At 42.9% G+C, this 16,449-nt stretch overlaps 1 protein-coding gene across 2 annotated transcripts in view; it reads left to right on the forward strand.

Annotated features, from left to right (window-relative positions):
• Positions 1–16,449, forward strand: part of ROR1 (receptor tyrosine kinase like orphan receptor 1) — a 402,684-nt gene that overhangs the window by 254,474 nt on the left and 131,761 nt on the right. The window lies entirely within an intron of this gene.

Consider the following 16,449-nt stretch of genomic DNA (forward strand, 5'->3'; position numbering starts at 1 on the left):
GGCCGTGATGAAAAGATGCTTCAGGGCTTTCCAGGTGGCTGGGTATGTGTGCTGCTGTTGTTCACTGTTACAGTGATTAGGGGATGGATGGACATTTATTGGGCAGAGGCCTAGGACGTTACGTGCCTTGTCATGTGCAGGGCCCTCCTGCAGGAGAAAGAAGCCTCCTGCTTCCATCGGTCACGCCCCACCGAGGAACACAGTGAAGAGAGGAAGCGGGGGAGGCCACTCTGTATAGGCAGAGACATCTGGGTCCTGTTGGAATAGTCCTCAAGGGTGGCACCTCGGGCATCCCCATGCTCCCCAATAGGTGCCTGGCTCCTGCCCTCTGCCCTCACTCCCCCTGGCTCTCCCAGGTTCGCTCTGCCTGCTCTGAGAACCCAGCTCTCAGTCTCTGCTCTCCACTAAGGCCCTGCTCAGGAATAGCCCCGTTGCTGTCAAGCCTTCCCTGATTTCTGTGGCTAAACATGCTCACCCCTTCCTACTTAGAAAATAGCGCTTTTCCCCTCGCATCTTCCTTGTCCTGGTTATTTTTATTGGTTTCTTTTCCACCAATATTTTGTGAAGAGTTATGGGACACGTACCTCCCCACTGACTCCACAGGGATTTAATTGAAGTATTTGGCTATTTTTCTTCCATTTCCTCCTCATTTCTTCCTCTCCCCCAGTGCCTGTGGATGCCAGCAAGAGGACAAGAAGTCTGGGGTTTCTCTGCTCCTCTGCTCTGTGCTGGGTCTTGCCCACTGGGCCTGATAAAAGGACAGGGACCAGCCGGGTTCCTTTGCCACCCAGACATGGCAGCCTTGACCTGCCCACCTTGGTCTCCATGTCTTGACCACACACCTTGCTTTACTCTCACTCTGACTTGTACTTTCAAATTAGACCCTGGCATACCTCCTCTCCTCCCTTCAAGATCTTCAGCAGCTTCGGATGGACAATGGTCATATCTCCTCCTCTTTAAATAGCCTACCAATTGCTTCATGTCACTTCTGGCCCAGAAAGCAGGTTCAGCTCCCCTTTCCTTTTCTATCACCCTGGACATCCTCAGATTGTGGGTCTAGCATGACTGTTTCTTTACCTGTTGGATTCCATTGCCAGAATGAGAGATCTTTGAACAGGTCAATCCATTTGTTCATTTCTTCATCAAACATTTTCCCCATTTATTCATAGCAAACCCGTGCAGAGTTTAAGGTGCCATCCCCGAGGAAAAGGGCACACACACATCCCCAGTGTTCCCTGCCTCATCGGTTTCATTGACTCCTCCCTCTTGCTACCGAGAAAATAGCACCCACTTCTGTTTTCATCTCCAGATGGCTTAGTAACTTTTCTGTTTTGTTGAAAAGGCAGTCGAGGGGTGGCTGGGTGGCTCAGTGGGTTAAAGCCCCTGCCTTCGGCTCAGGTCATGCTCCCGGGGTCCTGGGATTAAGCCCCGCATCAGGCTCTCTGTTCAGCAGGGAGCCTGCTTCCCTACCTCTCTCTCTGCCTGCCTCTCTGCCTACTTGTGATCTCTGTCTGTCAAATAAATAAATAAAATCTTTAAAAAAAAAAAAAGTTAAAAAAAAAGAATGTTTTTAAAAAAAAGGCAGTCGAGCAGAGACTAATTTCTGAGGAATTCGGTTCAAAATTTGAGAGCAAAATCCCCCCTCCCCCATGCCTAACAGAACACTCAGGTGACAGGGTCCCCTCTAGCACACTGTCCCTCTCACAGCAGATCTGAGTTGGGGCCAAGTCAGCAGATTCTTTCAAAATTTAAAATTCAAACCTCGCACAGTGAATGGAGAAGAAGGGAAAGAATGGTTCTTGTGCCCTTTCATGTCCCCTGACGTTTATTTTCTGGGAAAACCTGAAACTGGAATGTTGGCCTCAGTGGAGTCGCCTTGGAATGCTGACTGGCACACAAAGGGATTTGGGATCTGTTCAGTCAAGATGTGACTAGAAAACTGAGCTTGGAGAACCGTGTGGTCCCTCTAGGGACAGAAATTCCTTGGCTGGAATGGCAAACTTTTATTTGGAAAGCCACCTGGGCACCCCTCAGAGCCATCAAATGCTCAAGAATTTATTATGACTGGACAAGCCACTGCCTAGAATTCAGGCCAGGGAAGTAAAAATACACGGTGACTTCATCTTTGAAAGCCCTAAATGTGGCTCGGTTCTTCCTCGACAAGGGCTCCTGAAAGGGGTGAAGGCAAACTGTGGCCTTTGCATGATGCAGAAGCATCTAGAAGCTTCCGTAGTAAGCAGCACGCATTGTGCCGGTGCTGAGGCATCTCTCCTACTCTCGGTACTGAAATCGCAGGGATGACTTACGATGTGCGCTGTTTGCATTGGCCCCCAGCCCGAACCAGAGACTTATCTCAGGCTTGGCCTTCTAGATACTATCTCTGGTAATTTAGAAGTTCATTATGCAAGCCCACTCATCCTGTCCTGCAACAGTTAAGGTTTGTCAGCATTTTACAAAGGCTTATAACCCACCCATCGAGGGGCAAGAATGTAGTTTTTAGGTTGCAGTATGACAGGCAGGGCCTAAGTCTGAAAATCAAAAGCTTTAGCTCTTTTGTTGTTTTCAGGTTCGAATTTTTCTAAGTTCTAGTGAAGCAAGGTAATAGCTGATGGTTTTGCTGGTGTTCTTTGGTTTGGTTTTGCAGGGCTGGGAAAAGCTGCTAGGGATGGGCTGGGAATTCTATCTGAAGAATTCCTAGGCCCATGAATTGATTTACCATCCTAGCATTCAGCTGAAAATAGGGATGTGCTAAAATAATCTCTACCTTATAGAGCGCCTGGGTAGCTCAGTGGGTTAAACCTCTGTCTTCGGCTCAGGCCATGATCTCGGGGTCCTGGGATTGAGCCCCGCATCGGGCTCTCTGCTCAGCAGGGAGCCTGCTTCCCCCCATCTCTCTGCCTTTCTCTCTGCCTACTTGTGATCTCTCTCATTATGTCAAATAAATAAATAAAATCTTTAAAAATAGTAATAATAATCTCTACCTTATAGTTAGAAACAGAGAAGACCAGGTGAGTCAGAAACAAGATTGGGAATCCTTTAAGATGCAGGGCCCAGTTCCCAAACCAGAACCTTGTGCTCCTATGAAGTTCAGCCAGATGGGACTGATTGTATCCAAGTCAAGTCATGGTTTCAGTGGTTCAGTGTGCTTCTGCTCATCATTTTAAAGCATTCTTATGATTTCTGAGCTTAAACAACATATACACGTGACAAATATGAATAAAATGGTAACCCCCAGATTATTAATAATAATAACCCCCCCACATAATAAAAATGATTGAAAATTGTGGTAAAATAAATTGGATACTTAAATAAGTCACAGAAGTCCAAAAAAATTTGAAACTAGAAAAAAAGTCATTAGAGTAACCTTGTTGGCAGTTGCCGGCCATCCCATTAGACGCCCGACTCCTCGAGAGAAAATAAGGGTATATCGAGATTATGGCATCTTTGCTGTGAAAAGGAGGTTTCATCTGGGTGGATTCAGGTGAGCTGATTGCGGAAGAAGTTATTAATGCCAGTGGAGTATAAAACAGCAGGTTGAGAGGGGACAAGTTGGGAGTGGAGGCGGGGAAAGTGTCAGGTAGAACTGGGTTTGGTCCCTGCCATGCTGGGTCTAGCTGTGCTGAAACCTCTGTTAGCCTTTCTATCTTCCTTAAAATTGCGTAACAAAACCCTATATTCACCACAGGTTCTAGAAAGGATAAAATGCAATAATATGTAGAAAGTGCCTGATAGAATCAGTGCTCTACGGGTTTGTTCCTTTTTCCTTACGCCTTTATTAATTATACCTGTGGCTGAAAACGATCTAAAGGCTGGAGGCCAGCCATTCTGTTCTGTGGTGATCTTAGCTACTTAAGGGGAAAAGTAGTTTCCCTGAGCTTTTAAGAGGCCATTTACATACAATTGGTCTACTTGTAAAAATTGACCTATTCATTAAATCCAGCCTCTAGGTACTTGTCTTAAACTCCTTTTGAGTTGCTGTGTATTTGCTGTGCTTCCTAAAGAAAGGCCTAGAGGGGCAGCTGCTTTTCCCCTTAGCCCAGATTTACAGGGGTTTTTGCTCTCCGTGCACATTTGCAGACCCATTTCTGATGTACATGTGTTTGCTCCCCCAAAAGGAACTGCATATTTGGCTATTTATTGTCTTTGGGCCTAGGGACACTCTCTCAACCCCTGTTGTTACTCAGAGGTCCTTAACCCAAGCTCAGCTTGATGCCTTCCTGCATGAGCTCTCCAGAAAATGGGAGTGACAGGCCCAGCCCCAGCCCAGCCCAGCTCTTCCTTTCTTTTGACTGTTAACCATCACATCCCCTAATCTGTAGCAGCTTTGCTGGGCCAGGAATTATTTGCCTTCGTGGAGGTGTTTCTGCACCTTAATGTCTCTGCCTTGGTTTCTTCTGAACGATGGGGATTGTAGTGGAGAATCCTGGAGGGTTTTAAGCAGTAAAAACTGGGCTTAGCAGGAAGCCAGGCCAGACTTAGTGGCTAGAAAGTGGGGGTTATAATTACCGCAGCCACGTGTTTTCCTATTGACCGCTGGGGAGAATCTTTTGGGGGGGGGCACCTACAAAAATGCTTATACTCAGACTCCACCCAGGATCAATTACATTAGAACCTCTAGGTATCTGTGTTGGTTTTGTTTGTTATTCTGCAAGTGATAGTGATGTTCACAAGGGTTGAGAATCACTGGCTCTGGGATGCCTGGGTGGCTCAGTCGGTTAAGCCGCTGCCTTCGGCTCAGGTCATGATTCCAGGATCCTGGGTCCGAGTCCCGCATTGGGCTCCTTGCTCGGCAGGGAGCCTGCTTCTCTCTCCACTTCTGCCTGCTTGTGCGCTTGCACGAGCTCTCTCTCTCTCTCTCTGACAAATAAATAAAAAAAAAAAAAATCTAAAAAAAAAAAAAAAAGAATCGCTGGCTTTTGCTAATTAGAGCTCCCTGCAGTGAGTGCTTTTGATGTTCCCGAAATTGATTATCTCATGTGACCTACCCCCCCCCCCGCAACAGCATGGGTGGGTAAGTACAATTATTGGCCCCATTGCACAGGTGAGGAAACTGAGGCCTGGAGATGTCAAGGACCAGCAGGTGGGAGGTAGGACTCGGATATGTAGCCAAGCATCCAACTCCAGGGCCATGTTCTTAATTACCACGCCACAGCCCATTCTTATGAATAGTGCCTCCGGTGGGAGCTAAGCTTCACCGAGTGGGGTCATCCAGTGGTCTCAAGCTCTCTCCATACCTTCAACTTACCGACCTCCTGCTCCCCGTGTGTTCGAGACTTCCCAGCAGCCCCGCGTCCGATAACGGACTGCGGTTTTTCAGAAGTCCCCTGCTATTTCCACTGATTTTTATTAAATGCAGCTTGTGGCTCCAACTCAAGAATGTGCAAGCCGACTTAGATTATGTTTTGCACTGAGTTTATTAAGATAAAAAATATTTCCCGAGATAGTGAGTCAGAAGTATTTATGGTGAAGTGTGCTGAAAGTGAATGCACGTTGATAGCGTGAACAGAATGTTCTCTCAAAGTCAAGTGCGATGACCTAACTGTGTTTGGCAGCCTTCCTTTATGTTTAGCTAAGCATTTTATTTCATGTCGGGAGCCTCCTCCCTCTCTTGAGAAGGATCCGTCCTGGAGGAGACTAGGGTTTTGGCGTGTGCCTCTTTGATACGAAGACCCAGGCCCTGAAGCCTAATTATGACTGGCTCCCCGGCTGACTGGCTGGGTTGCCATGGCAAAGGACCATTAAACTCTTTATATCTCAGTTTCCCTCACCTGTCAAAATGAGAATATAACTCTTGGCCCCACCTCTCTCCCTGAGGAGAGTGGGAGGGCTCTTTGAAAATTAAGCAATGTTGGGAAGGATTTGTGGATGTGATGTCTTGTCAAATGGGTAAGTAATAAATGGGGTGTCTCCAAAGCTCGTTTGCCCTAAATACACTCGAGCCTTCCATTTACTTAATCAACTAGCCTTTATTAAATGCCTACAAAGTTCACAATAACACATGGAGTGCTAAGGGGAATACAAAAAGGAAAAAAGGAGGAAATAGAGTCTCAATTCCCAGAAAGCTCATAAACCACTTTTTTCTCACAGCTCACTTTTTAGGTTGATTAAGCGTCAGTATGAACGATGCCTGTACTGTATTTAAAAAGCTCATTCTCGACGGTGACTTCCAGTTACGTCATACGTAACTAGGAGTGATTTAGTTGTTCTCGGTACTAGTGCTTATTGTCCCTTGCTGGAGGGATTCATTAAAAGGGCAAGAATATTCCGTAGTCCTGCTTAGGGGGAGTGGACCACAGTCTGGATTCACTGGGAATGGTATATTGGCTAATAGTGTGGTCTCCTGTGTCCAAAGGTCTGGCTCTGAGTCTTGGCTCTTCCACTTCCTGGCTGTGTGACTTCCGACAAACACTTACCTGCTCTGTGTCTCATTTCCTTATCTCAAAAATTTGGGTAATAATAGGGTCTAATTCATGGGACTGTTCTCAGGATTAATAAGTTAATGTGTACGAGATACTTAGGATGGTGTCTGGTACCCTGTAAATGCTCAAACAGTCTTAGCTATAAGCACCACTTTCTACGGGTCATGGAGGAAATGGTGGCATTAAAAGATGACTAGTATTTCATTTCCCTGTATTATAAGAAATATCAAGTCCTTTTTCATTCAGAGTCCCAAAATTTGCCTGGATCGACCGTAATCAAGAGTTGCCCCCAGATCCCAGGCTGCTTATTCACAAATGGGAAACAGGCCGTCCAGGCCTTTCTCTGGCTTATGATGCACAGGGCCTGAGCTAAAAACTATTTTGTTCTGAGAGCTTTACACCGGTCCAGGGCCCAAAGGGGTGGTGAAGGGCAGCTGTGGGGTGTGACAGAAAGAGCACAGAGCTTAGAGTCCAAATCCTGGCTTTGCCTTTTGTTGGCTGGGATAGTCTTTAAGTCCTCCAAACTGTGGTCTACCTAATCTGATCATACAAAAGCAATGATGAGGTAACACTGCTGGGGCCCTAGCTTAGATCAAGACAGTTGTGGCAAAATGGTATCAAACTCTGCTACAAGTCCTTGTCATCTCCACCAGCACGCGCTAGTAGTTTAAAGGAAAAAAAAAAGCCGATTGTGCTTAAGAGTGTCTTTGATGAAGCAGTAAAAATTATTAATTAAATCTTGACCCATGAGTACATATCTTTAATATTCAGTGTGGCAAAATGGGAACTACACTGGCTGCTGGAGTCCTACAGTTGTCCCAAAGAAAAGCGTATGAGTTGTGACATGCATTAGCCACCTTTTTACTTGAAAAAATGACAGAGAAAGACAAACACCATAGGATTTCACTCATACATGGAATTTAATGAAACAAATGAGTAAACAAAGTAAGAAAAAGCAGAATCAGACCTATAACTATAGAGAACAAACTGATGGTTACCAGGGGATGAGGTGCAAAATTGGTGGAGGGGAGAGGGAGATACACACTTCCAGGTGTGGAAGGAATAAGTCACCAGAAGGAGAGGTACAGCGGAGGGAATATAATCAGTGGTATGGAGAACTTGAAACACTGTGTTTGTTACACACCTGAAACTCATATAACCGTATGTGTCAACTATACAAAAAAAAAAAAAAGAAGAAGAAGAAGGACTAATACTCAAACTATGGTTAGTTATTCTTGAATATTCTTGGAAATCAGCAAAGTAAGTCCGGCACTTCAAATAATCAGGAGATGGTATTAGCCAATAATAAAATTTGAGTTTCTAACCCAGAATTAAAATTTTGGAAACTTTTAGCCACCAGCATGAGCTTGGCAGATTTCCAGTCTTTTTTTTTTTTTTTTCAGAGATTTTATTTATTCATTTATTTGAGAGGAGAGAGAGAGAGAGCAACAAAAGGGAGCAGGGAGAGGGGCAGAGGGAAGAGAAGCAGGCTTCCTTGCTGGACAGGGATCCCGACACTGGACTCAATCCTAGGACCCCGAGATCATGACTTGAGCTGACTCAAGTCATGCTCAAGTGACTGACTGAGCCACCCAGGCACCATGATAACTTTCTAGTCTTCACTGGTGAGACTGGTGATGATATTAACAAAAATGACTTTTCTCTGTTATATAATTAAATGTGTTTACATTTGGAAGAGCTACATAACTCATTGGAACAATATTTTCTAAATGAACAATGCATGGTGTTACAAAATCATATGTGGGTAAAAGATCTTAAAGTCAAGATAAACCAACTCATTTTAATGCAACAGATTATGAAAAGTTCACTGATAATACTTTGAATTCACATCATGACTGACCTTTAGGAAACTACCACTTGTCAAATTTAATATAGTATCACAGAAGGATATTCTAAATTATCTGAAAAGACTGTTAAAAAATCCCTCCCTTTTCCAGCTGTGTAAAGCCACATTTTCTTCATACACTTTAACCAAAACAACATATCTCAACAGATTGAATGCAGAAAGAGGAAAATCCAGCTGTCTGGTCTTAAACCAAATAGATTTACAACAATTTAAAAAATGCCATCCTTTTCATTATTTATGTGTGTATATAAAATATGGTTATTTTTCATTGAAATATTTAAAAAGTAACATTACTTTTTTATTTTTCAATAAATTAGTAAGCAAATGTTTTAAAATTTTCTCTTTGGGGTCCTCAATATTTTAAAGATTTATTTATTTATTTGTTAGAGAGAGAGAGAGAGCACAAGCAGGGTAAGCGGCAGGCAGAGAGAGAAGCAGACTCCCTGCTGAGCAAAAGCCTGTTATGGAGCTGGATCCCAGAACCCTGGGATCATTACCTGAGCCAAAGGCAGATGCTTAACCAACTGAGCAACCCAGGCATCCTGGCCTCGATATTTTAGAGTCTTTAGGAATCTTGAAACCAGAAAGTTTGAGAATTTGTGTCCTAGAATGAAAATTAGAGCATCTAATTTTTTTAAGACTATATTTTTAGAGCAGTTTTAGGTTCACAGCAAAATTAAGAGTAAGATACAGAGATTTTCTTTATAACCCCTGCTGCCACAGGTATACAGGATCCCCCATTATCAACATCCCACACAAGACTGGTACATCTTACAGTTGATGAAGACGTCACAGTCACCCAAAGTCCATAGCTTATGTTAGAGGTCACTCTTGGTGTTGTACATTCTGTTGGTTTAGATGAATGGGTAAATACGTGTATCCACCATTACAGAATGCCCTACAGTCCTCGGTATTCATCCCCTTCCTGCTTCCCTCCTCCCAACCCCCGTCAACCACTGATCTTTCTACTGTCTCCATAGTGTGACCTTTTCAAGAATGTCATAAGTTGAAATTAGACAGTATGTAGGTTTTTTCAGTTTGGCTTTTTTTCACTTAATAATATAAATTTAAGTGTCTTTCATGGCTTTTCATGGCTTGATAGCTCATTTTCTTTTAGGGCTGAATAGTATTCCAGTGTCTAGATGTGTTACAGTTGATCCATTCACCTACTGAAAGACATCTTGATTTCTTCAAGGCTTTGTCAGTTAGGAATAAATCTACAAACATCTGTATGCAGGGTTTTGTGTGAACGTAAGTTTTCAGCTCCTTTGGGTAAATACCAAGGAGCAAGATTACTGGATCATATGGTAAGAATATGGTTAGTTTACTAAGAAATTGCCAAACTGTCATCCAAAGTGGCTGTACCATTTTGCCTTCCCACCAGCAATGAATGAGACTTCCTGTTGCTCCACATCCTCCCTGGCATTCGGTATTGTCAGTGTTGTGGATTTTGATCATTCTTGTCAGTATATAGCAGGATCTTTTTGTTTTAATTTGCATTTGCCTGATGACATCTGATGTGGAGTATTTTTTTTTTTCATATACTTATTTGCCATTTTAGTATCTTTAATGAGGTATCTGTTAAGGTCTTGGACTATTTTTAATCAGATTTTAATTTTCTCATTGGATTTTAAGAGTTCTTTGTATATTTTGGACAACATTCCTTTATCGCATGTTTCTTTTGCAAATACTTTCTCCCAGTTTGCAGCTTGTCTTCTCATTCTCTAGACATTGTCGTCTTGCACAGCAAAAGTTTTTTTAACTTTAAGGAAGTCCAGCTTATCAATTAACTCCTCTCATGGATCGTGTCTTGCGGGTAGTATCTAAAAAGTCATAATTGTGGGACTCCTGGCTGGCTCAGTCAGTTAAGCATCTGACTTCTGCTCAGGTCATGATCCCAGGGTCCTGGGATCAAGCCCTATGTCAGGCTCCTTGCCTAGTGGGGAGTCTGCTTGTCCCTATGCCCCTCTCTACTCATGCTTGTGCTCTCTCTGTTTCTGTCTCTCTCTGTCTCTGTTTCAAATAAATAAATGAAATCTTTAAAAAAAAAAAAAGTCATTATCATATTCAAGATCATCTAGATTTTCTCTCCTGTCTTCCAGGAGTTTTATATTTTGCATTTTACATTTAGGTCTGTGATCCATTTTGAGTTAATTTTTGTGAGATGTATAAGATTTTGCATGTGGATGTACAGTCAGTCCAAGCACCATTTGTTGAAAAGGCTCTCTTTGTTCCTTTGTATTGCCTTTGCTTTTTTGTCAAATGTCAGTTGACAGTATTTATGTGGGTCTATTTCTGGGCTCTCAGTTCTGTTTCATGGATCTGTTTGTCTGTCTTTTCACCAATACAACACTGTCTTGATTACTGTAGCTTTATATTAAGAATTGGGTAGTATCAATCCTCCAACTCTGATCTTCTCCTTCAGTATTATTTTGGCTATTCTGGATCTTCTGCCTCTCTGTGTAAACATTAGAACCAGCTTGTCAGTCTCCAAGGAATAACTTGCTGGGATCTTGACTATAATTGCAGTGAATCAATAATTTGATTCACTTCTACTCACTGTCTGTGGGACCTCAGACAGCTTCCTTACCCTGTCTGTGCGCTAGTTTCTGATGAAAGATGAGGATGATAAAAATAGTTTGTAACAACACCTGCCATAATAGTAAGTACCCTTTAAGTGTTAACTGTTACCACTCTCCTTACTGTATCATCATCGTTGATGTTTTCATCGTGATCATCCTTATTACCGGTACCACCCCTGGGAGACACAGCAACACAGAGCTAGAGGGTGGAGTCAGCAGAATTGGAATATTTTTCTCTCTGAAGCCAGATTCTACCCCACCTGCTACTGGCCAGTCTGCCAGCATTTATGGCCTCAGGAAGACGGGAAAGTAGGAGGGGAAAGCTTCTATGGCTCAAGCACACACCGTCAGGGGTATTGAATCAAGCTGCTGAAAGATAGTATGAGTAGCCAGGTATAAAGGTAGAAGCCCCATGGCTTTGTCTGGCATCAGGCTGATTTGGCACCTGCTGTCTGCCCTCTGGTGCTTCCCGTGGCTACTCCGTATGGAAACACAGACCACTCAGGAGGAACAGCCTGCCCAGGCCCGTGTAATAGAGCCTGAAGCCAGAGTATAGGGAAGCGAAGCGACTGATGCAGTCGGCTAGCTAGTGGCCCGGCTGGTGTCGCGTCCACTTTGCAGGTGTCCTCTGTACTGGGCTTCTTCCCAGAGATCCCTGGGGGTTCCCTGAAAGGAATGACTCCTGGATCAGAACCTGCAGTGGCCACACCAAGCTCTAGGAGTAGAGAAGACAATGGATCCCCCAGTGTGGCCCGTGAGGCTGCTACAGAAGGATCCAGCTGGTTCTGGGAAGAGAATGGATTGTAGCCAGGGGCTTGTTAACATCAAGACTGAGAGTAATGACTATGCATTTTTATTTTATTTTGTAATAAAATAAAAATATATAAATAAAATATAATAATAAAATATATTAAAATATATAATAAATATATTATAGTAGATAATATATAATAAATATATATTAAAATATACATTTTATATATATTAATATATTTTAATATATTATATATTAAAATATATAATAAATAATAATAAAATATAAAAAAAGACATGCATTTTTATTTTATTTTATTCCAGTCACAAAATGCTTTCTTTCATGTTGTTTAGGCCAAATGTTGTTCTGATGCTTCTAGTCTTTGCCAAACTGAGGACCAGACCATTTGCTTGTTCTAAGAGAGCAACGACAGATGGCAAACAAATTTGAGCATTATTCTTTATCGATAGTTAAATCCAAATTCCCTCTGTTTGTGGCAGGGCTCCTTTGTTCAGTAAACACAAGGATTGGTTTACATTTCCTTTGTTCTCTCTGGACATAATATGGCGTGGGCCAGCTCCTACACTGATTTCAAGATGCCCTGTAATCCTCATTTTTGTTTTTAGGTGGGTATTACATGGAGCTTCACGGACAAGTTAAACACTTGTGCCTGCCGTGTATCAGTTATGTGATCTCAGGCAGGTGGCTTCACCCGTGGGGTGTCCTTTTCTGTAAAATCAAGACTAGACATGGTCAGGAAACCCATCAGTTGGATGAATAATCATTCCCTACTTTTAAGAATAAGATATTTGGGGCATCTGCGGGGCTCAGTCGTTATGGGTCTGCCTTCAGCTCAGGTCGTGATCCCAGGGTCCTGGGATCAAGCCCAGCATCAGGTCTCCCTGCTTGGCCGAGAGCCTGCTTCTCCCACTTCCACTCCCCCTGCTTGTACTCCCTCTCTTCCTCTCTCTCTCTCTCTCTCTCTCTCTCTGTCAAGTAAATAAATAAATAAATCTTTGGGGGGGAAAGGAATAAGATATTTGTGAGAAAAAGAAAAGAAAAATACAGCTAATAAAATAACAGAAACTCATGTTACTTGCTTTGTGCCAGAAGCCTATTCTAAGCACTTGCCACGTGTACATTCATTTCATCCTTGAAATAGCCCTATAAAGAAGACACAACTAGTATACTAATTTCATACATAACAACAGTGGGACACAGAGAGGGTACATAATTTACCCAAGGTCACACAGCTGATAAGGGGCAGAACCAGGACATGAATTCAGGCATTCTGGTACCCGAGTCTGTTGAGAGTGGATTTTGTACCTTAGATCAGCCCTTACTAATTTGTTGTCAATAAATCTGAATACACCTTCCGAGGATAATTGGAAAACTACCCCCATGTTATGGAACTCTTTGGTTCTTGGCTAATTTATGTTCCTAGAAGAACAAACTGGAAGCTCTGTATGTCTGTGATTCTGGGATCATGCAAAGTACCTGGAGTTTGAAGTCAGAGAAATAGTTTAACGTGCCAGCTCACTCTTTTCTGTGATGTGTTAGGTGTACTTAGCCGTGGATCTTTCTGCTCTTTGGCTCCAACCACCTGTCGGAGAAAATGAAAGAGAAGAAGGAAAGGGGACCGAAACTCAGCAGATAATGTTAACCCCTGAGACATGCACGCAGGAGCTGTCATCCTGGCCTCTGGGAGTGTGGCTTGGTGTTAGTTAGCTTCAGTATTGAAAGAGGATAGAGGGGGTCCCTGGGTGACTCAGTCAGGTGAGCATCTGACTCTTGTTTTCAGCTCAGGTCACGAACTAAGGGCCGTGGAATGGAGCCCCACGTTGGGCTCTGCATTCAGTGGGGAGTCTGCTTGAGATTCTCTCCCTCTCCCCCCCCCCATAAATAAATAAATAAATCTTTTTTAAAAAAGAAAAGAAGAAGAAGAAGGGCCTGCCAGGGCATAGGTGGGGGAATTTAGATCCCCATATAGCAGGTAAGGTGAATTACCTGGCTTCTGGAGGGAAACCAGACCACCAGACAAAGCTTAGACCCATTCGCTGGACAATCTTGACTGGAGTTAGGCGCAGATCACAGCCCTGTGGTTATGTGGGTATAGGTCCCCTGCTTGCTCGTTTTTAGGGAAGAAACTCACATTTTGTCCCCACCCCTCAGTGGGGTTCAAGCTGCCTAAGCAGTCTGGCAGAAAGGAAAGAGCTAGTTTTGGAGTCCGAGAGCCCTGGATTAGACATCAGTTCAGCCATGCGACCTTGGACAAGTCACTGAACCTCTCTGATCCCAGGTCTCCTCGTTGTAAAGCACTGATAACAGCTCCTGCCTTGTGGGGTTATTGAGGAGTGAGTACTGAAGTCAAGTCCCTGGCATACTGTAGGATTCTAAATAGTCTATCTGTGCTCACTACCATACTGGCCTGCAGGCTCTCTTGGACTTTGTGCTTGGCTGAGTCTGAGAACTGAAGGCTGCTCGTGTAGGAGGCTTTGGGCACAATGGGCCCCGAGCTCACAGAGAGACCACAGGCCTAGTCAGTGCATCTCTGAGATATGATTTCCTCATTGTGATAATTAATGCTTCTTTCCTACTTTGCCAGATGGTTAGAGGAGAACACAAAACTGAGTAACCTGGAAAGCATCATACAAAAATTGTTATTATTATAAAAAGAATTGCAGTAACATTGATTAACATGTTGAGTGTTTCCTCCCAACACTAGTTTAAGTACATCCCATGTGTCCCAATTTAATTTAAATCCTCTAGCAGTTTTGCCTGGTAGAGTCCTACTTATTATTCCTATTTTTCGGTTAAACTGGGGTATTCAGAGTTTAAGTAACTTGCTTAAGGTCACTCAGAATTCAGGCCTGACCTGGGATTCAAACCCGGTTAGCAGAGTTCCAGAACCTGCCAGTGGAGTACTAATTACTATGCTTATATTGGCATTGCTATTTCTGTGTTTCTTTTCTACCAAGAACATAGAGTTAGCCATGCTCTGGGTAGCAGAAAGGGCCATGAGGCCATGATGGCAGCTCCATAAAGCCACCGTGGCATTAGTCTCTCTACTCTCTGGGCATACCTCAAACGTCTTAGGAACACATGTGCTCCTATCTGTGAGCAAAAACATTCATAGATTGAGTATATACGTATATAGACTAGAGAAACAAGTTCAGAGATAAAGATCAGAATATAAATGGAAAGAAGCAAGACATTAGCAAAATAATTTATGGGCTCATGATTGCATTGTGAAGGATAATTATTCATTGGGTTAAGTGGGATGAAAGTGTCATTCTTGTAACACAGTGAGTGATAGTCATACTTAATCTGTTTTCTACCACTCACATAAGATAAATGTCATTCACATGTGTAATGGACTCCTGGGGGGCTGCCCAGACTTTGACATCTCCCCCCAAATATTTTTATGGGAAATTAAGGTACATAATGAATTATTTATTTTTGGCATTTATGAAAGCATTTTATAGGAATTTGGGTGCTTAAATTAGCCACTTAGCTCTTTCCCCAAAAAAGGTTATTTTTTTTAAAAGGTCCATTAAATTCAACAAATTTATTATGCTCTACCTATACTGTGCCATACGGTAGCTTCTAGCCACGTGTGGCTGTTAAAATTTAAATTTAAAAATTCAGTTCTTGGGATGCCTGGGCGGCTCAGTCAGTTAAGTGGCTGTATTTGGCTCAGGTCCTGATCCCAGGGTCCTAGGATTGAGTACTCCCTGAGGCTCTGCTCAGTAGGGAGCCTGCTTCTCCCTTTGCCTGCCATTCCCCCTGCTTGTACATTCCCTCCCCCTCTCTCTCTCTCTCTGGCAAATAAATACAAAACATCTTTTTAAAAAATTCAGTTCTTCAGTTGCTCTAGTTCCGTTTCATGTGCTCAGTAGCTCACCTGTAACTGGTAGCTGCCATTTAGACAATGCAGATTGTACAACATTTCTGTCATTACAGAAAGTTCTTCTGGACAATGCTCCTAGGCAAGGATATGCTAAAGATACAACGATGACAAAACATTCTAGATGCCTGCCCTTATGGGCTTATAGTCCCACAGAGAGGACAACTGTTTAACAAGCCATCCCAGGTGGGGGGTCAGGGAAGGACAGAAGGCAATGGGAGGAGGGTATGGCAGAGGAGATAGACATGAGAATGGGTGGTCAGGGAACATGAAGTCAAAGAAAACTCCTCATATATGAACAACAGGCCTATTAAAAAAAAAATATATATATATATATATTGAACTTAATTTCTTAAATAGTAAATTACTTTTTCTGTAACTGGATTCTGCAACTAATATCAATATGAGGTTTAAAATATATTATTGCAGAATAAACTTAAATAAAATTTACTTCATTATTAAAATGTTTAAGAAATCTCTAAAGAAGCCAAATGCAAAATGTACCTTTCAGTCTGATTCTATTAATATGCAATTCTAGAGCAGACAGAAATAGTCTGTGGTGCTAGAAATCAGAACTGCCGGGCTCCTGGGTGGTTCAGTGGGTTAAGCCTCTGCCTTTGGCTCAGGTCATGATCTCAGGGTCCTGGGATCGAGCCCCGCATTGGGCTCTCTGCACAGCAGGGAGCCTACTGACCCGTCTCTCTCTGCCTGCCTCTCTGCCTACTTGTGATCTCTCTCTCTGTCAAATAAATAAATAAAATCTTTAAAAAAAAATAAAAAGAACTGCCATTTGCCTAGAATGGAGATGGGAAGTGCAGGCAGAAGCAAGGATTGACTACGGAGGATCTTAGGATGTTCTCTATCTTGGTAAGAGCATAGGTTACGTGGAGAGATGCTTCTGGAACCATATAACTAAAGAT

This window comes from Lontra canadensis, unplaced genomic scaffold, assembly GCF_010015895.1.
Source record: "Lontra canadensis isolate GAN:19392208 unplaced genomic scaffold, GSC_riverotter_1.0 scaffold158, whole genome shotgun sequence".
NCBI classification, from domain to species: Eukaryota; Metazoa; Chordata; class Mammalia; order Carnivora; family Mustelidae; genus Lontra; species Lontra canadensis.